Source organism: Apus apus, chromosome 1 (genome assembly GCF_020740795.1).
Source record: "Apus apus isolate bApuApu2 chromosome 1, bApuApu2.pri.cur, whole genome shotgun sequence".
In the NCBI taxonomy this organism is placed as follows: Eukaryota; Metazoa; Chordata; class Aves; order Apodiformes; family Apodidae; genus Apus; species Apus apus.
In genome coordinates, this window is record NC_067282.1 from 6,235,846 (window position 1) to 6,257,548 (window position 21,703).

At 43.9% G+C, this 21,703-nt stretch overlaps 1 long non-coding RNA gene across 3 annotated transcripts in view; it reads left to right on the plus strand.

Annotated features, from left to right (window-relative positions):
* The first annotated feature begins 33 nt into the window (after positions 1-33).
* LOC127385391 (uncharacterized) overlaps positions 34-21,703 on the plus strand; it is a 46,301-nt gene continuing 24,631 nt past the window's right edge. For 2 of the 3 annotated variants that reach the window (XR_007889666.1, XR_007889663.1), the window contains exon 1: positions 34-211. This is a non-coding gene — a long non-coding RNA (uncharacterized LOC127385391). The remainder of the gene's footprint in view (positions 212-21,703) is intronic. The other variant, XR_007889664.1, reaches the window with a different exon arrangement.

Consider the following 21,703-nt stretch of genomic DNA (forward strand, 5'->3'; position numbering starts at 1 on the left):
GGGTGGGCCCCGCTCCCCTCCTCGGGCCGGGCCGGGCCGGGGCAGCCCCGGCGCGGATCCCTGGCACCGCAGATCCCTGGCACCGCAGATCCCTGGCACCGCAGATCCCTGCTGGCAGCGCGGCCGCGCCGGCTGAGGACGCGTGCGAGGCCGGCAGAGGCGTTAAGGCTCCCGCTCGGCACGGCTGCTCCTTACGCCTAAAAGGTTTTCTGTGGGTGTTTTTTTCGTTTGTCGGGTTGGGTTTGTTTGTTTTTTTGTTTGTTTCTTTTTCTCGCTCTGCTAAACGTCCTTTAGCCCGGTCTTGCTGGAGGAAGGAAGACAAGCTCTGCTCCTCACTCTCCCTGGGCAAGTTCCTACTACAGCTGTCAGTGACAGAACCGCCCTTGCCAGATTTTTACTTCTTTATTTTGAGAACCACGGGTCCCAGAGTCATATGAACAGTAAAAAAAACCAACCGAACACCCTCTACCAAAGGGGAAGAGTAATTGCCCACAGGCACAGCCTCGTGTCTGCTTCTCTTGTAGGGGCAGAAACGAGTCTCTTCTCCCTGAGGGGGACACTCCAGTCTCAAAAAGTGATTGCTTTGAGGGCAGAGCTGAGCCATGCCATGTATGTGAAATACATAACCTTCAGAGATAAGGGATATGCTTAAAATGGTGCATGAACAATCATGTTTTTTTAGCCATAGTCTCTCCAGTGGAACTGAAGCATTACACAATACATGGGGAAAGATTGTAGCTCACAGTTAATAAAAGCTCAGCCTGTGTCTGTGCCGTGAGATCAAGGTAGTGATAAAAGTGTTTGCAGGAAAATCTACAAAGAACAGGCTTGTTTTTTAACTGAGGACAGGATGTTTTTAAAATGGCATCTTGATCAAGACTAAATCACAACAGGGCTGCAAGTCTGTTGAAAGAAGGGCAGGCCCAAAGTATTCAGTGGTGAGAGTTTTTAACACCCATGGGTGCCCTTGAGCTCCTGGAGGGAAGACATTTCCCCTTCTTTTTTGCAGCTGTCAACTGACATCCTCCAGGTAGCCAGCTGGGCATTCAGCTCCACCACATTTCAGTGGCTCATCTAAAACGTAAGGAAAGTGAAAGCCTCAGCCAGCCTGTGCTTGTTGGCCTGCAGGCAGGGAAGTTCACACCCAGAATCAACCAGTTCAGTCTCCATCACCAGCTTACCAGGCCTGGACTAGTCTATGCCTTCTGGATGCTAGAGGACTTCCTTCACCAGGTGACAATCCTACTGGCCTCTCTAGACCATTCTTGGTCTAAACCACTTGCCTTATTTGCTTTTTGGGTAGACACAAAAGGCCAGTACGACAGGAGAGATAAGTTTCCAAAAGTCATAGTACATTTCAGGCTTCTAATTAATAAATTTGTTACGTGGTTAAACACAAGCTGGAAAGTTCAGAGAATTTGCTTCGATTTGTGCTCTGCCAAGATTCTCTTTGGAAAGCCCCTGTGCTTTTCTGTACTTCAGTTTCTCAGCTGTATTATGGGGGAAGCATTTCTTACATCCCAGGGGGTATTATGAAAATACATATATTATAGCTTATTATTTGTTTAATTAGTATACTACTGCTATATAAATACTATGCATAGATTAACTAAAGAAACTGGACCCTTGAAATAGTGTATAGAGGGAAATGGGAGAGCAAGAAATTATTTTTTAAAAATCTGCAGTCAGTTTCAGGAAACAATCCTGATTTACTGGTATTTTAAAAGCACATGGTTGGTATTTGGGAGGGATGGATTTGAAATGTATGGGAGGATTGTGCCAAATGTGACTTCTCATAGGATTGCAGTAGCAAATGTAAAAAAAAATAAATATTCTGGAATGCCTTGAAGACATGAGGTCTTCAGAGATGAGCTGGTTTGGGTTGTTTTGTTTTTATTTTATATGCTGGGATACTTCTGGATCATTCAGGGACATGGAAATAATTTTTATATATGTGACTTGTAAGTAAATCAGTCTCACTGCTTTCATTCTGTATCTTCAGGGCAGGCTGCTTCACAGAGCCATAGGATCATGTAGATTGGAAGGGACCTCCAAAGCTTGTCTAACCACTGCTCAGAGTAGGTAACTAGGTTCCTCAAGGTCTCGTAAATGGTTTTTAATACCTTCCAGGCAAGAGATTTTGCAACCACTCTGGTCCCATTTTCAGTGTCTGGCTACCCTCAGGGCAATCTCTTTTTCTTTTTTTCTCCTTATAATAAGGCAGAAATTCCCTTGCTTCAATTAATGTCCCATGACCCTCATCCTTGCCTCTCATCTTTTCTCTGTGCATCTGTTTTCTCTATATCCTCCCATCAGGCAGCCACAGTTCCATGTTCTGTACACGAGGGCCTCCAGGTCTTTCTGCTAAGCTCCATTGGTGACCCCAGGCCTTTCCTGTTGCATAAAGCTATTTCTCCTCCAGTGCAGGACTTTCCATTTTGCTTTGTTGAAGTGCAGGAGGTTCCTGTGAATCCTTTGCTCCAACTCATCTAGGACACTCTGCATAGAAGCCCTGACCTCCAGCATATCAATCATTCACCCCCGGTTAAGTATTTTCTGCAACTTGGCTGTGATTGCTCCCATTGCATCCCCCAGGTCATCAGTAAAAGACATTAAACATTCCTAGCCTCAGTATCCTTCCGTGAGGGATGCACTAATAACCTGCAGCCAGTTCCACTGATCACTCTTTGAGCCAAAGGCCAAGCCAACTTTCCACCTGCCTTATAGTCCACATAATCCAGCCATATTTCACCAATCACTATAAGGACACTACAGAAAAACATGTCAAAAGTCTTCAAAAAGTTTACAGCGTCCACAGCTCCCCTTTTGTCCACACAGCCAGTCATGTCATTGTAGAAACCAATCAGTTTGCTCTAGTAAATATATGCTGGTTGTTCACAGACACCTTCTTGTCGTTCCCATGCTTGGATGTGGCTTCCGGGAGGATTTGCTCTGTCGTCTTCCCAGGGACTAAGTGTAGACAGACTGGCTTGTCATTCCCAGCAAAGATGACTGGGGGATTGGAGCATCTCCCTTCTGAGCAAAGGCTGAGAGAGCTGGGACTCTTTAGCCTGGACAAGAGAAGACTGAGGGGAGACCTTGTTAATGCCTACAAGTATCTAAAGTGTGGGTGCAAGGAGGATGGAGCCAGACTCTTTTCAGTAGTTCCCAGTGACAGGATGAGGGGCACTGGGCACAAGCTGGAACACAGGCAGTTCCATTTAAATATGAGAAAGAACTTCTTTACTTTGAAGTTGACAGAGCCCTGGGACAGGCTGTCCAGGGAGGTTGTGGATTCCCCTCCTCTGGAGATATTCAAGTCCCACCTGGATGCAGTTCTGAGTAATGTGCTCTGGATGATCCAGTTTTAGCAGGAGAGTTGGACTAGATGATCTCTAGAGTTCCTTTCCAGATCAGATGATTCTGTGATTCCCTGGATCTTTCTTCTTGCCCTCTTTGAAGACAAGTGTGACCTTCAGCTATCTCCAGTCATCAAGAAACTCCCCAGATTACTATAACCTTTCCAAGATGTTAGAGAGTGGCCTCACAATGACACTGGCCAGCTGCTCCAGCAGCTTTTGGTCTGCTCTTCCCATCTGGTCTTGTGGACTTGAGTGTCTCTAGCTGGCTTCAGTGCTGCCTGACTGCTGTGCTGGTTACTGCTTCACTCCCATAGACTCTGCTACTAGGCTTGAGGAGCTGGGAAGCCTGAGGGCAAATCACATCAGTGAAAACTATGGGAAAAAAAGCAAAGAGTACCTCAGCCTTTTCCAGCTCCTTTGTCGCTGAGTCCCCTGCTCCATGGGTCCAGTGGACTCATTTTCCTCTGCCTTGCTTTTGCTGCCAGCATACCTACAGACACTTTCATGTGAACCTTCACCTCCCTGTCTGGTTTCAACTCCAGCTGAGCTTTGTCTTTCCTAACATAAGCCTTTCAGTGTTGGAGCTCAGCTGGGAGTCCCTTGCACATCCATGCTGGCCTCCTGCCACACTTGCTAGAGCTTCTGTACATTGGAGCAGATTGCTCTTTTTCTTAGAGTAAGGTTGTCCTTGAAGATCAACCAGCTGCCCTGGGCCCCATACCCTCAAGGCAGTCTCACATTGGACCCTGCCAGGAAGATTCCAGAGTAAACTGAAATCTGCTTTCCTAAAAAGTCCAGGGTTGTGATTCTACTACTTTCCTTGCTCATTTATCTCCAGATTTCAACTCCACAGTCTTGTGTTTGCTGCAGCCCAGACTGTGGCTTCTCATCTTTGACCAGTTCTTGTTTGTAACAAGTTCAGCAAGGTATCTTCCCTGGCATTTTTCTTCCTTGATATGCCTCAGGTTGTATATATGAAACAGAAGGGCCTCCACCTTCCTGCATCCTTCTGGTGATTTTGGCAACCAGCTGGTCCAGGTAGCCCAGTACGTTATTTTTTCAAGAGCAGACAGTAGAGGATACTTAAGAAAGAATGTAAGAAATAGTGTTGGTTTAAAGAGACTAAGAGTAAGCTCAGGGTTTCTCAGCTGTGTAGGTGACACTGAATTTTGCCATCCTAAAGATGAAGGGGCTGTGCTGTGCTGGGAAAAGAGGATACTTGAAATAGAGAGCTAGTGGGCAGACAGATCAAGGGCCACAGCCCTGGAAAACTGAGCTGCTTGTTTCCACTGCCACAGGTAGCATGGAAAAAGGCTGGAGAGATATTCACCCCAGGAAGTACCTGTTGCCCTCAAACCTCTCACATTACTCCGTGGAGCAGTTGTGACTTCTTGGAGCTCTGACATTTCCAGTGGGGCCCTGACCTTTGTACTGCCCCTCAGGTTGTGCTGCCTTAGGTAACAGTTATTTTACCTATGCACAGAGATAGCCCTGCACGTAAAATACTAGATACTGGCCTCTGCTGTCTAAAAAGTGTTTCTTCTTATTGATGTTAAACGTTTTCTATGTGTGTGTAGGTCAGAATTGCTGAACTAACTGGAAAAAGTATTTTTTTTTAAATTCTATTAGCTCGATGGGAAAACATAGCCATGGCAACAGAGGTGGATTCTGTTCTGCTCCATGTATTGTTAAGAGCCCTGTCAGTTAATCTCCAATTACAGAGGCTGTTTTACTGGTATTTTTTATTAAGAATCTGAAAACACAGCTGGGTTTTCAGAACACCAGTTGGGTTTGTAAGCCTGGCATTTAGTGTTGTAGGTTTTCGCCTTATAAAAACAGCAAATTTAGAAACCAATGAAAAAGCATTAACACTGAAACCCATAGGCTCCCTTTTGCATAGTGGGAATGCAACAGCCAGAAAAGGCAGCAGTCTTTTTTCCCCTCTCACATTTGAAAGATTAATGGGTCAAACCTTTAGCTGACTCATGCTCTGAAAGCAAGGAACAGCTCACACATTCAAATCTTGCTGCGGAAGTTCAGGATGATATGGATGAAAGTAGTTTATCTATCTGCTAGAGCTACCAACCTGCATAAAAATGGAAGGTGTATCTGAATCAGAAGACGCAACAGCTGAGTTGATCTAACAGCTCAATAATACTGAAGGAAGGACATCTCACCCACCCCCCTTTCCGTACCTTCTCCATCTTCCTAGTTCTGGTTTTCCACCACTTATCTTCCCTGGGCTCAGCTTTTCCAAAGGCTATCTCAGTGATTCAGTTCAGCACACTAACCCAGAAGAAAACTGATAAGCACATCTTTTCTCTTTTGCTAATGAATGTGACCAGACTTCTGCAAACTTCCTGATGACCACCAGAACTGGTGCCAAGGAAGGCTGGAAGCTGCAGCCAGGAGTGAAAGATGGTTGAGAAACAAGATCTCATCCTGGTGGTAGTGGTTAACTTCAGCTCAGCAATCTCCTGAAATCTCCCTGTGTGCCAGTTCTAGTTTGTGCTTTTTCTTCAAGGGTGAAAGGGTTTGACCCATGGTGTAGGACTGTCTGTGCCTCTCTAACAACTCTGCCATGATGACAGAGGGGCAACAACCTGCAGTTGGCATCAGTAAAGCCTAAACCATGTGGTTTCATGGTCAGCAGCAGTGCTGCTCAGGCAGTCCCATCCCACCCCATCCATCTAATTTCTTCTGCTGCCTCCTGCCCTCCTCCTCTCTGCCAGGGAGTGATGTATATAACTGTGTAATGAATCACACAGGTCAAACGATCTGGCATAAGAAAACAAAACAACATTTCTCCATTGTTCCTTGTTGCATTAGATCAGTCCCCTTGTTTGTTCCCAGTGTAGCTACACAAACAGTTCTGCTGGTGCAGTGCAGGCAGCAGCACATGAACAATTGGTAGGAAGAGAGGGAAGTGGGAGGAAGAAAGCCAGAATTACTTAAGCCAGTATCGTCACCAAATAAATCCTCATGGACCCACAGTTCATGTGAACAGAGCCTCTAGTCTAGTTTAAAGTGACCTTTCTTCCAGAATAGCTTGTTCTCTGTGTGAAGGAGCTTTCACTGAACCAGTAAGGCATGTTTATAGTGTATGAAGTGTATTTACAAAGAGACTTTAGACCCAAATTTATGGAAGAAATATGGGGGATCTGCAGCCCCACACTGGCTCTGTGACAAAGTCCAGTAGCAATGCAGTCTCCATCAACAGGAATTCAGCTGCTGGTTTGGCATGATATGCCTGTATGGGCAGCAATTTAAAATGTCCTAAATGCTAAGGACTTATGTCCATCCTTTTTTGTCCATTCCAGAACTTGCTCCTAGAAGTGTGGCTAGTGAAGTACTAAATCTGTCACATCAAATAATCTGAAAGACTTAATGTTCAGATAAACTATATTTCACTTGCCCCCTCTCTATAGTAAACGGGAGTATGTGCAGCTACCTCCCTGGAATTTTATCCACACCTTCCCAAAAACCAGGAAAGCTAGGGAGAAACTTTTTACAAGAGTGTGTAGTGATAGAGCAAGGGGTAATGTGTTGGTTTTTTTTTTACAAGGGCTTGTAGCAAGAGGTCAAGGGGCAATGGATTAAAACTGGAAGAGGGGAGATTTAGGTTAGACATTAGGAAGAAATTCTCTAGTGTGAGGGGTTGTGACACACTGGCACAGGTTGCCCTGAGAAGTTGTGAATGCCCCATCCCTGGAAGTGTTCAAGGCCAGGTTGGATAGGGCTTTGAGGAATCAGATCTAGTGGGAGGTGTCCCTGCCCATGCAGGGGGGTTTGAACTAGATGATCTTTAAGGTCCCTTCCAGCCCAAACTGTTCTCTGATTCTGTTATTCTATGATCCATACCAAGATTTGCATTCAGCTTGGGAAACACAACAAGTCAGAACCATCCCAGGGAATCCCTATACTTCCATTCCCCCTTGATGCCTCTTGGGCAGGCAACAGTTGGCCTGGCTCAGTCCTTAATACCAAGGGAATCCTCTTAGGTAAACAATCCCGTTATACAGACAGTCCGTGGGGAAGTCAGTACAGGCTCAGGACTTGCACCACATTGTCATGGCTTTGCTGTTCTGTGTAAGCACCACTCCCCAAAGGAGCAGCTACTGAGTAAGATTTCACAAAATGTGACTTTTGCCTTTTCCCATCTGTGTGTAACTTTAGCCATTTTTCCCATGCCCCACCCTAGTTTTTATATGTCATTTACCATGACAATACACTTTCCCTTAAATATTTTTCTTTTGAAACAGCCGAGCACAACACTTAGCCCAAAATATTTCCTGCTGAAACACACACAGCTATGATGACTGTGTTGGCATCATCTTTAGAAACTAGTCTCTGTGCTGAAGTATCAGTGCAATGATTAGCTGCAACAAAATCTGATGATTTAGAAATGCCTTAGAGACATGCTTATTCTTTCTTGTTCAGGCTTTCTTTAGCTGCATGCTGCGGGAATTATGTGCTGGGGAAAATGGTGTGACACCTAAGGTTAATCTATATTTATATAAATGGGTTATTCTCTCAGCTCATATTTCAGTTTAATTTTTCAGTAGTTGTACTGGAAAGACTCCAGGGTAACAGTGAAACCCCATAACAGGGTGTAGGCACAGATTTGCCAACAGTGCTAAGGGGGCAACAGGCCACACCAGTAGCTGCTGGAGCATCTCCTGTGTCCTATCACCTCATGGCTTTGCTGTTTCTCTTTCTTCTGCCAAAAACTCTGCTTCCCAGGATATACCTGACTCTGCGGTGACTGGCAGCTTTTTTTTTTCCTGAACCATTCCTCTGGTCACACCAGTTTGTGTAAAACTGTTTAAGTCTCTACAAAGAGGAAAGTCTTGAGTATTAAAGTTTTTTCTTCCCACTTAAAGAGTATGGTTTCACCCAACTCCAGTCAAGTGCAGGTGCAGGTTACCACTAAAAGCATGTTCCTGTTCCACTGTCACTCTCCCTGCTGCCTCAGCCAGCCCTCCATTCCACATGGTGGCAAACCCAGTTTAGATTAAACTGCAGGTAACTGCACCCTTGCTGCAGAGGTGGTCACAGACAGAGCTGCTGCTACACCAGGGAGGCTGCCAAGGAGAGTCCTGCCTTCGGTGCTTTTCCCATCACACACAAGCTGTGGGGACAATTCTCATGCACAAAGATGTATTAGTGGGGTTCATAGCTGAAGCCATGCATTTGATTCTAATAGTGAAAATTAACTAGAGAGAGACTGAGAGAGGGAGAACTCTTCTAAGCAGGCAGCTGAGAAAAAAGTGAGGGGAGGATTCCCAGAAGGAATCCTCTCCGGGGCTCATCTCCAGGTGTCCCCCTCCCCGTGCTTTTCCCATAGTCACAATATAATGTTTATATGGACCCACTTAAATGCTGTTGGTTTTAACTGCTTGTGTTGTAGGTGCTGCAGGCTGGATGGTTGTTAAGCTTTGTGCCCGCTGTAGTGTAAACCAAAAGCTACAGGGTAGGAAAAGGGGGGAAGAAGGGGTGATTCTCACGCTGGTGGCAACCGCTTCCCACGAGAACCTGCCGAGAACACTATCGAGGGTTTGCAGGTGCAAGGTCATGAGAATAACAGCATGAGAAAAACAAGGGAGAGATACTGCCCCAGAGGCTCTGGGAAACATTGCCAAGGCATCTGGGGAGAGAGGACACAGAGCTGGGGGTGGAAAGCAGGTATGGAGATATAATAGAAGGTCCTTAGTAATACAGAAGGCAACAGCCCCAGGACACTGGTATTTGCTGTGTCTTTTGTCTGCCACACAGCCACACACTGAGATGGTGAAAGGTAAGGCTCTTTCCTGGGCCAAAATACCTTTTTAACTGGATGAAAGCCAGTCAATGAAGCTACTTTTCTTAGGGACACCTCTCCTATGCACAGCATCTGTCTTGAGCCAGCATTAACTGACTGTTTAGATATGTGATCAGCCAAAGTAGGGATCCAATCATATGGAAAACAAACCAAATCAGAAAGAATTGAGTAATTTTAAGTACAACACCCATCAGAGGGAAAACAAGAGGTGCATGGGGCCATTTTCCTGAGCAGCAGCAAGGGCTAAGTTTTTCATAATCCTGTTATGAACACTCAGTTTCCTGTCCTCTTCCTTGTGTGGGCACAAGCTCCACAGTGCCAAGGTTCAGGTTATACTCTAGCTGTGAGCCGTACTTCATCTCTTTGTGCTGTTTTAGTTTTCCCCCAACCTGGTTTACCACTTGGCTACACAAATAGTTGTGTTGGCCTGACAGAAGAGGCCCTGCAGGGGTACAAGCAGGAGCCAAAGGAAAGGTAGGAAACAGAGTACATAAAATAACAGGTTAAGCCACAACCCGACATGCCTTTGTACCACTTTTCCACTGGAAGACCTTAAAAGGTTAGAAGATTACAAACTTGGTCTGTATCTGTGTTGGGTACTACCAGACTAGCACAGTGCTGTTGCAATTGCATTGTACTCTTCCTTGCTGCCATCCTTGATTAGTCTGGGTACAGTACCAAGTCAGACAGTCCCTTCCTAAACCTTTTTCAATCTATTCAATAATAACATAGCTGCTGGAATATAAAATGGGCACATTCCACATGGAAATGACAAAGAGGTGGAAAGGGGCTGAAAATAACACTGGAGTATAGGATTAGAATTCCAAAATCTCTTCAAACACTTCTAAAAGAGTCTGAAAATAGCTTTTTAATGGGGATACATTCAAGATACTACACTTAGGCAGGAATGTTCAACTGCTTAAGCATGGGACAGAGAGCACACAAGCAATGACCAGGTTTCAGGACAGAGTTTGAGGGGATTATAACAAAAAAAAGCTGGATAATGTCAACTACTGCAGTGAAGGTCTCATCTGTTTATCCAGTTCCAGGCGCTACAATTCAAGAACAATATGACTCAGCTGGAGAGTGTCCAGAGAAGAACCAGCAGGAATGATGACAGGATTGAAATCATGGCCTGCAATGGAAAAATGGAACAAACTGGAACTGTTTACCCTAAACAACAGAAATCTTAGAAGAGAGATTATAGAAGACATGAATGAAATTAAAGGCCATTGAAGAAAATATTTTCTGTAAGACAAGATTTAGCTTTAATTACAGTAAAGAAGATTCAGTTTATAGACAGGGAATTATAGAATAGGAATAGATTACTGTGGAGAATGGAGACTTTAAGGTTGGAGAAATGTCAGTCAGAAGTATTTTAGGCATAACTGATCCTATATAAGGTCAATGGCCTCTTGAGTTCCCTTCTACACAGGAATATTCCAGGTACAGGGCAGACAAGAAAGAAGCACAAACAGGGATTAGTAGAGAACAAAATAGCCTAATGGATTACACAGAAGCAGAAGGAGGAGAAAGTCTCAATGGCCTGTTTCCTTTACCTTTAATGCTAAAGTAAAATCTGAGCTCAGGGTAGCTACATATTCCTGATAATCCATAAGAAACTTAAGAGTTAATGTTTCCACAGTGAGTATCCTGGCTTGTTGCTGGGAAGTGGTTTATAAAGAAAAAATCTGACTTTGAAAACTGTGGAGCCTTCAAATTCCTTCTGTGTACCCTGGCCTATTCCTGGCTGTTTGCTATGGCTCTTGTGTGGATGAAAACTGTGCTGTAATATTGTAAAACAATGACAGGAATAGTCTTCTTATTTTTTTAGCTCAGCCTCAGACTGAAGCCCTGCTTTTAAATTGTACAGCCAAGCAGTGCACAGACAGTCCGAGTGTGTACGTGCTAGTCCTTCCTAATCCTGGTTTCATCTCAGTCCTCAGCTGGCAGGCAGCCTCTAGTGCTGTGCAGGCAGAGCTTAATTTCAGGCTGAGCATCCAAGCACAGCTAGAGGTTGGGTGGAAAATGGACTGAGAACAGCCTTGAGGAGAAGGACCTGGGGTGTTGGTTGATGAGAAGCTCAACATGAGCCGGCAGTGTGTGAGCCCAAAAAGCCAACTGTGTCATGGGCTGCATGAAAAGAAGCATGGCCAGCAGGTCAAGGGAGGGGATTCTCCCCCTCTACTCCTCTCTCTTGAGACCCTGCCTGCAGTACTGTGTCCAGTTTTGGAGCCTTCAACACAGGAAGGACATGGAGCTCTTGGAGCGAGTCCAGTGGAGGGCCACTAAGATGATCCAAAGGCTGGAGCAGCTCTGCTATGAAGACAGGCTGAGAGAGTTGGGGCTGTTCAGCCTGGAGAAGAGAAGGCTCCAGGGGGAAACTTATAGTGGCCTTCCAGTACCTGAAAGGGGCCTACAGGAAAGCTGGGGAGGGACTTTTTACAGGGGCTTGTGGTGAGAGGACAAGGGGTAATGGATTAAAAGTGGAAGAGGGGAGATTTAGGTTAGACATTAGGAGGAAATTCTTTACTGTGAGGTTGATGAGACACTGGCACAGGTTGCCCAGAGACGTTGTGGATGCCCCATCTCTGGAAATGTTCAAGGCCAAGTTGGATGGAGCTTTGAGAAACCTGATCTAGTGGGAGGTGTCCCTGTGCATGTCAGGGTCTCAACATGCACAGTTGGAACTCAATGATCTTGAAGGTCCCTTCCAGCCCAAACCATTCTATGATCTATGATCAGGTACTTCCTTTCTACTCTTCTCCCACTTGGCAGCATGCGTTTGCCACTGGGCTGCACAGAACCCACACTGCTGGCTATTGATCCACTCTTAACTACATCTAAAGGAGCTGTTCAATGGATGGAGATGACACTACATAGGGGATCAGAAATGTTTACAGCATTTAGCTATATATATTGTCTGTTATTTGACTGTATTTGTGAAAATCATCAGGGCCAGATCCAGCTGTGAGAAAGAGAATCCTTTAGCCTGCTTCCTTCAGGATTATTATCAAAAGACAGCCACAGAAAACCATTTTAAGGAAACAAATTTGGTTTATTGTAATAAAATTAAGAGATTTTTATACTTTTGATCTTGTCAGACACTTATCTAAGACACAGCAGGAATTCTGTCACTAGTTTCTGACTAGCTATGGACAACTCACTCCATGTATAAAACTGAAGGAAATAATAACACTGATTTCCTCACAAATAGACTTTGGACCCTATTGAGGGAAAGTGCTTATTGAAGAGCTGCCTTATTATTTTCAGGAGAAAAAATCCCAGATTTTTAATAACTCTCTGAGCTTTTGAGATGACTTGCTGAGAAAACTGCAGATTTAAGACTACATGAAAAGGTTGTTGCTCAGCCTTCATTCATATGTAGCATCTGTTGTATCTAACTAAATATACTTCTTTCTACTTCCCTTTCACTTGATACCAAATCATACTTCTTTTTTCCCATCATTTCAGCTTTTATATAATACAATCTGAATTAGACACAAAGAATGCTGAATGTAATGATTGCTAAGGAGCTTCACAGAGACAGACTGACCTTAGAGAAGGGTTCAGCAGGAGTAGGATGATGTCCTGGACACCAGGTCATGAGGAGCTGCAAAATTCCAGCCAAAACAATTGCCACTGACAAGGGAAGTATAGGTATACCCTAACAGGTTCCACAGTGGAGCTCGATAGCTGTTTCATTTCATGGATTTTTAAGAGTAGAAGGGGTATTGTGTCATCCAGCTTGACCTCCTTTTTAGTAAGCACAACAGAATTTCACTGAGTTAGTTAGTGTTGAGCTCAAAATCTCATGTTTATTAGAAGTATTTTCCACAAAGGCATCCAGTCCTGAGCTGAAGACTTGAAGAAATGGAAAATCTACTGCTCCCCGTGGTAGTCTGTTCCACTGGTTAATCTCTCTCACATTTGAACAATTGTGCCTTATTTCTCAAGTGAAATTTGCCTGGCTGCAGCTCTTACCATTTCTTCTTGCTGTGTCTCTCTCTGCTAAAATAAGGATACCTGGTATTTCTTCCCTCTAAGAGCAAATGTTGTTACCAAGACACCTAGTATTCTATCCCTGCTTTTACTTTTTTATTTTTTTAAGCTAAAACATGCAGACTCTTTAAGGTAGAAACCAGCATTCATATTGTAAACAGCTATGACTGCAGGAGCCCTTGCTGTGAGTACCCTGTGTACTCAGCACATCAGACCTCTTGCCATGTTCCTCCTCTGGAGATTGCTGTCCTCTGTCTGCTGGCAAACCTGTCTTCCAGCCCACTTCAGCCCAAAATAGTTTGGTTCATTTAATTCCTTTCATGGTAAGTATCCTGGCTCACTGTGACTGAACAGATCTTGGGCAACAGCACCATTTGGTGAGGGGAGGCTGGGGACCAACAGTTAACACAGCTGAGCACAAGAAAGGATCTCCACTCACAGCCGTGGGGCTCTGACCCACAGTACTTGTCCAGTGCTGATGACAGCTCTGTGACAATTTAAGCCAGTTCAGTTGCCACAGCCCTGACCACTCCCTGGCTGTATGAGACACTGGCCCAGGTTGCCCAGTGAAGTTGTGGCTGCCCCATCCCTGAAGTGTTGAAGGGCAGGTTGGATGGGGCTTGGAGCAACCTGGTCTGGTGGGAGGTGTCCCTGCCCATGCAGAGGGGCTGGAACTAGATGATCTTAAAGCCCCTTCCCACCCAAACCATTCTGTGATTCTATGAGTGTATGATCCCACCCTGTTCTAAGTGCCAACTCTTATGCTCATATGATCCTTGATGACCCATCCAAGGTAATAAATCCACAGAAATCTTTCACTTTTTTTTTTTTTCTCTTTTTTTTTCTCTGAAGTAGTTGCCTACCACTTTGGTGCCCAGAATCAGCTCATCAAGGGACTGGAAAGGTTCCAGTGTCTGTGCAATGCAGGACATTGAAATCTGTGTTCATATTATAGGTGTCAGCCCCTATAGACATTTTTGAATCTGCCTGTGACTAGGAGTCACAACCCTAAGTTTCTCTGACCTCATAGCAAAATGTCACAGTTCAACACCATCCTCACAATTCATCCAAAGAGCTAAAACCTCCTCAAAGTTGACCATTTTTTTAGTGAAGCCCAGTTTCAACATAGTACAGACACACGGATGAGGTCACTAATCTAGGACACTAGGACTGTATTGTCAAATTGGTTTTGGAGGAGCCCTCCCTACAGCTTGGACTACAGACCATGAAGAAATCCAGACATCAGCATATTTTTAGGGCCCTGAAGACACCCACTGGAATGCAGCCACTTTGTTAAAGACCTGAACTGGAGGCCAGAGGTTTAGGGAGAAGGTCCCAGTTAACAATTTTGACTAACTTCAGCTGCTGCAGAACAACATTATTTTACTCTCGGCTCAACACTGGGATATTTAAATTCTGGAAAAGAAACATTGCTTTATTTTGGTTAAGATTTGTAACAACAGTGGTCACCTAATTTAGCCTAAATGTTGTTTTACCCAGGGAATGGCACTTCTCACTTAAAGAAAATGCAGTGTCTTAATGATACTCATGCTCATACACAAATTCCCACAGCAGCTGAACAGACACTGGCCATCAGGCTGCTGCTCATGATCATCTGTTTTCCCTTTGTCCTTAATTTCATATGCACTATAGTTCTGATTCATAACAATTTGGAAAGTAATAAATCCCTTACCAAAAGCTGGTGACACATTCTCCAGAAGGAGAAGCCTCAAAAGCTTTTGGGTAAAGAAAATAATTCACATATCATTGTTTTCCAATAAAATCCCAGGAATTATTATGGCTCATTGGCATGGTTTTATTTTTCTGAATAGATGTTGGAATATAGCCAGCTGCCACAAACAATCCAAGCAGAGTTATCTACCTTATTTCCAGGTTGAAGAAGTGTGTCCAGTACTAAAACCAGATTGTACTTGGCTTTATAATTTCACAGCAATTAAGGATATGGTTAACTTCAAATTCATATGCACACAGTTCCTATACACACAGCATTTCCACACCTCAGGTATAATTACATGTCATAGTTCTAGCCAAGAGTTTTGCATTGTGCTGAGTTCCCAAAGACAAAAAGGCTAGAAGAAAGAAATTGAAAAACCCCCAGCAAATTCTGCCTTCAGTGGGAGTCTTTTTTCATATCTGAGAGTGTACCATTTCTGAGACATCAGAGGATAAAGGTTTTATTATGTATTTTCCCATGTAATACCAACAGCATGAGACACTTCAAGTGTCCTGTAGTGAGAGGGAGGATCTGAAGGTCTTTTACAAAAAAAGTTATAAATACCTTATCAAGATTAAGCAGATCTCACTACCTCATGCTGTTGACACTCAGAACCAAGCAAGGTGATTCAATATAGATGTCTACATTTTTCTGACATCATCTTTAACCAGGGTGCCTACCAAAGTGTTGGTGCCTGCATAGGAATTATCATATTTGATCTGAATTTTGATCTATTTAGTTCAGTATCCTGACCTTGGTAACAGCCAGATCAACTAAAATCAAGTGCATGAATACTTGTGGTGTGTGGACCCACCTGGAGTATTGTGTACAGCTCTGGAGCCCTCCTAACAGGAAAGACATGGAGCTGTCGGAGAGGGTCCAGAGAAGGGCCATGAAGATGGTCAAAGGGCTGGAGCAGCTCTGCTCTGGAAACAGGCTGAGAGAGTTGGGGCTGTTCAGCCTGGAGAAGAGAAGGCTCCAGAGAGACCTTAGAGCACCCTTTCAGTACCTGAAGGAGCTACAGGAGGGACTTTTTGGAAGGGCTTGTAGTGAGAGGACAAGGGGTAATGGATCAAAACTGGAAGAGGGGAGATTTAGGTTAGACAATAGGAGGAAATTCTTTAGTGTGAGGGTGGTTAGACACTGGAACAGGTTGCCCAGAGGAGTTGTGGAAGCCCCATCCCTGCAAGTGTTGAAGGCCAGGTTGGGTGGGGCTTGGAGCAACCTGATCTAGTGGGAGGTGTCCCTGCCCATGCAGGGGGGTTGGAACTGGATGATCTTTAAGGTCCCTTCCAGGCCAAACCTTTCTATGATTCTATGACTCTCCCTAGCAGTACCACTTCACAGTTTGGCTACATTCATGCTGTGGAATTTTAGGCTTTATGTCTCTTCCATACCAGTTTTATCTCTGTTTTTTTTTAAGTGGGGATATTTGCATTTTTCATTAAAATGCTCAGAAAAGCCTCATAGAAATTCAGGAAATACTTTCTTCAGCCCAGCTGATGTCCCACTTTAATATCTTGTAAGTTAATGAAGGTTGTATAGTGTTTGAAATAATATTTCCCTCTTTCCTTTCGCACTCACAGCTGCTCTATTTCAGTGAATGGCTTCTTGTGAAGAGCACACGAATTGAAGAATCCCAATGTGCCTCTTTTCAGTGTTCATTTCATGCACTTCATCATAGTCTCTCCTCGTTGTCCCATTTCTAAAATTAAGCTTCAGCATTTTTCCTTTAATACCCATGGTTTTCCATTCTTACGTGATTTTTACTGCCCATCTCTCAACGTTTTTCTTTCAGCTGTATTAGACACAGCAGCCAAACTGAGCACATTATTCCAGAATATCCCTTCTGAAACTCTTTGCTCTGTCTCCAGGTCTTTCCTCCCTTAAATAATACTGACTAGTCTGCAGATTTTGCCTCCCTACTTCTTACCTCTTTTCCTGCTCAGTGATGAACATTCATAAAGAAATCCATGGACACCACTGCATACAAGGAATATAATATGAGTACCCCCAGATGGCAATTTTACAGATATTAATACAGGTGGCTTTTCTTATTACATTAGCAGGAGTTTAGTTTGGGTAGAAAATGCTGTATTTCTGCCTATTTATCAGATAATATTTATCTATTGATTTGTGGTTTATGTTCTATGATTCTATTCTATGCTCTTCCTTTGGAGCAAGTTGACAGATCATTTGTTCCTTCATTTAATTCTTCTCACCAGAACAGATCTGGAGAGAGCATTGCTTCTGGCATTTAGGACAGAGTGGGTGACACTGTCCCCACCATCACTCTCAGGTCTGTATAACATGTTATTACAGCAAAAGTGCAAGTACTGCACTAAGACACCAAGCTGTGAGGACAGGGATGTCTCCTGCCATCTGGCAGCGTGGCAAGGCTGTGCTGAGTACTGCAGCTTCTGCTCCAAACTTTTGGCTTCTCAGTGTTAACTCTTGGCCATGATGAACATGGGTGGAGTAAGTACTGATTTCTGCTGTCTCTGGCCTGAGATGGTGTTTTACTTCTCTTGGATAGCTTAGTTATTCCTTGTAGAAGACTTAATAAAAGGCTTATTCGAGTCGAATTCTCTGTCACCTAATTCTTCTCCTCTTCCTATTTTAGTGATGGATTCAAAGTACTTGTAATGTAAGGGTGTGACATACATTTCCTTATCAAAATATGTGTAAGAATCAGTCATATTTTGACCATCTTTCTAGTTCACCATTCCATGTAGCTTAACCAATGTCCCAGGCACTGAAGCATGGCTTCACTCCCAGCTGGTACATCTCTGCCCACATTCCTTCAGAAGAGCAGGCAGTTTTGGTCTGTGACCCGATACCTTCCTATGGTGGCTGTGACACTGGGAGAACTTATCACTCCCAAATGTTCTTTGATGCCTCTCTTCCATGGATTCCTGACTCCTTGTATCTGTCAGCTGAGTTGTTTGTGTGAACACTTCTAAACCCATCTCTGGCAAAGTGACCTAGATTGTGAAGATGTATTATTTAAGGTTGATAAGCCAAGTTGGCTGTTTTTCACTCATATAGGTTGGGAAGGATTCCCACTACTTCACCAGGAGAAACCCATGGAGTTGGTATTTTAAAAGGGAAGAAGGAACAGCAGCCTTGGTGGGGAGACATGGTGACACAGGCAGAAGTGTCACTCCACAACAACCCCAGGCAGTGCTCCAGGCTTGGGGAAGTGAGGCTGGAAAGTGTCTGGCAGAAAAGGACCTGGGGGTTCTAATTGACAAGTGGCTGAACATGAGCCAGCAGTGTGCCCAAGTGGCCAAGAAAGCCAATGGCATCCTGGCTTGTCTTAGAAATAGTGTGACCAGCAGAAGTAGAGAGGTGATTGTCCCCCTGTACTCAGCACTGGTGAGGCCACACCTGGAGTATTTGGGCACCTCAATTCAAGAGAGATCTTGAGGTGCTGGAGCAAGGACAGAGGAGGGCAACGAAGCTGGTGAGAGGCCTAGAGAATCAATCTTATAAAGAACCCTTGAAGGAGCTGGGAATGTTTATTTTGAGGAAGAGGAGGCTGAGAGGAGATCTCATCAGTCTCTACAACTACCTGAAAAGTCACTGTACAGAGGTTGGTGCTGGTCCCTTCTCACAGGTAATTAGCGACAGAACAAGAGGGAATGGCTTCAAGCTGCAACAGGGGAGGTTTAGACTGGACTTTAGGAAAAAAAAATTCACAGAAAGAGTGGTTGGACACTGGAATAGTCTGCCCAGGGAAGTGGTTGAGTCACCATCCCTGGATGTGTTAAAGGGTGGTTTGGATGTAGTATTGGTGGATGTGGTTTAGGGGAGAACTTTGTAGAGTAGGGATGATGGTTGGACTTGGTGATCCCAAGGGTCTTTTCCAACCTGAATAGTTCTATGATTCTATGATTATTTCACCAGCCTCTAGCTCTGGAAGAGAATATCAGTCTAAAGACTCTGTCTGGCAGATGGGCTGTTGGCCTGTGGGGCCTAAGACAGTAGGTATGTGGCTGGGACTGAGAGAAGAAACCCCAGGAGCCCCAGAGTGGAGAGGTAAAAGTAGACTTACAGGACTCCAGGGCAGTGTCCCATGTATACCTGCCAGGTACTTATCCTGGAACACACAGAAGAAGAGGGAAGTTAGCTGCTAGGTAAAGGAGGCAATTTGATATGGTAGGCACTTGGAGGGCTCTGAACAGAAAGGTTTCAGACTTCTAGTCCTTTGAGGAACTTTTCCTTTCATACTTACACAGGAATGATCTAGAGATTATACTGAATTTGTATTATCTTGCTGATTAGCTCAGGACTGAGTTCTCAGCTGGGAGGACGTAGCCCTGGGGAACATTCACACCCAGGTAAAATAAGTGCTTTGCTTATTGATGGGTAGGACACTTAGAGCCACATCACTTTGACCAATACTTAAAGATTATTCCATGAAAAATTAGACAGGTATGTGCACTCCAAGGCAATCCAGATTTACTCTTGGCAAGGCTAAAATAGTTTTTTGGAAAAAACCATAAAAGATCATGTTTTGGATTTAAACCTAGTAGCTCGTCTACCAATATGATTTTTATATGGGATGCATTTTGCTACTTCTACTTTCTGCAGGGCATCTTCTCCAGTAAAATTACATTGGATAAGATCAGGAACTTCTTTACTATATGGATTTGCAAGTGTGGGTCAGCACTTAATAGAGGATGCTCTCCACTCATCTGCAGGATACAGACAAGTGTTCAGGAGGAGCACATGGACTAGAGGAGGTTGATTTAGCAAGGATGTGCTATTGGAGACTCCAGACACAAAACAGACATGAGTTCCCCTTTCCCCTCGACACTAAAACACTGCATGAACATTTACAAGTATGCTGTATAATTTTAATGGCATCTCATTGAATCCTAAACCCTTTCAAAGCTCTACAACGTATATCCACAGTTTTTGAGTCATGCTACCATTTATTCTGCAGTCCTGTAACTTCCTTCCTTAGTCTTTGCTAATAATCTCATTCTTTCTCCCATTTTCTGCCATTTCCCAGGATGCTTTGTGAAGAAAACCAATGCTAGAAAAATAACCTCATTTCTCTGCACTGTCTTCTGATCCTTTAGCCTTCCCTCACTCCCTGACTGCACCATGAACAGGATTCACAGGCAACTTACCATTACTTTTCCTATATATCCTATGCAAAATATCATGCATACAGGTTGGAAAGCAGATGCCAGATGGAAAGTTGTCCTAATTCCTTCCTCCTGTGAAATCCTTCTGTACTCTGTTCTGTGGGACAAAACAGCTTGTGATTATGTAAATAAAGAGCATCTATACTATAGATGAAAAACTAGTATCTTTATTCCTTTGTTTTTTTAGGGATAAAGAAAGGAAGAAATATTGCACATGTAAAACCATTGTGAACCTTGACCCATCTGCTTGACTGCTCAGGCTGCTTGGGCTGAAGGGACAAACTATATTCATTGGCAGTACAAAAAGACAATTGTCCCATAGCAACTGTCAGCATACAGGCACTGTGCTACAACAGTTATTCAAGTATTTTAAGGTATTTTCAGGCATTTTCAGGCAATTTAGATGGGATTCATTGCCCCCAGTGCCCCGTGTCTATAGCAGAGGTGACTCTGTTTAAACTCATCACCTTGGGGCCCGTGTGCAATCAGTGGATGGGGCAGGACCATTAACTGACTCCATTTAGACATTTAATGTAGGATGGGTGATTTCTGTCCTATATGTCTTGCTAAGAATGTAGTAAAGGGATGCAATACAATCCAAGACTACTCATCTTACAATTGAAAAAGACACAAAGAATAGGTTAATTCAGGGCTTACTATTACAGTCTTTAGTTCCTCTCAGATCTCATTCATTCCTGATGTGAATCATAGGATGACAGAATCATTTGGGTTGGAAAAGACCTTTATGATCATCAAATCCAACCCTTAACCCTACTCTACCATGTTCACCCCTAAACCATATCCCTAAGCACCACAGCTGTATGACTTTTAAACACATCCAGGGGTGGTGACTCAATCAGCTCTCTGGAAAGCCTGTTCCAATGCCTGACAACCCTTTCAGAGAAAAAAACATCCTAATGTCTAGTCTAACCCTCCCCTGATGCAGCTTGAGGCTGTTCCCTTTTGTCCCATTACTATTTACTTGTGAGAAGAGACCAGCACCTACCTCTCTACAATGTCCTTTCAGGTTCCTATTAAACAGTCTATAATTTTCAAGTATAAATTGGAAAAGATGTGCTTTTTGGAACAGTGCTGTGTTACATAAAGGTGACTAATTTCACAGGGCTGCACAGACAGTGCATCACATCAAGACATTGGTAAGGAGAAGGAAAGTGACAGTGCCTGGAACTGTAATAGAGAAAGTCATGTGCAGATGTTACCAGAATGTCAGGATCAACAGTTTTGAAGCAGCAGCAACCACTGCAGCCAAATGACTAACAACTAAGTTCACTGCCTCTCCTACAAGCTTCTTGTGCTGATGATAAAACACTAAGCTGAAGATTAGATCCTCCTCCACACACAAAACAATGGATAGAAAAACAAGTTGCTGCTGACAAGCACAAAAGGGAGTTAGAAAAACTATTAAGCACATCTCTTGTCCTTGATAAAAGGAGGGTTGTTTCCATTCCACCAGGTATTCTCCCTTGTCCTTGAGAATTTATATTCTTGTATCTGGAGCCCTTTCTTTATCAGAATAAAACATTTTTGCCCAGCTGTGAAAGCTTTCAGGCACCATACCAGACCAACAGCATCTCCCAACACAGAAGACATGTTTAGAGGAGAG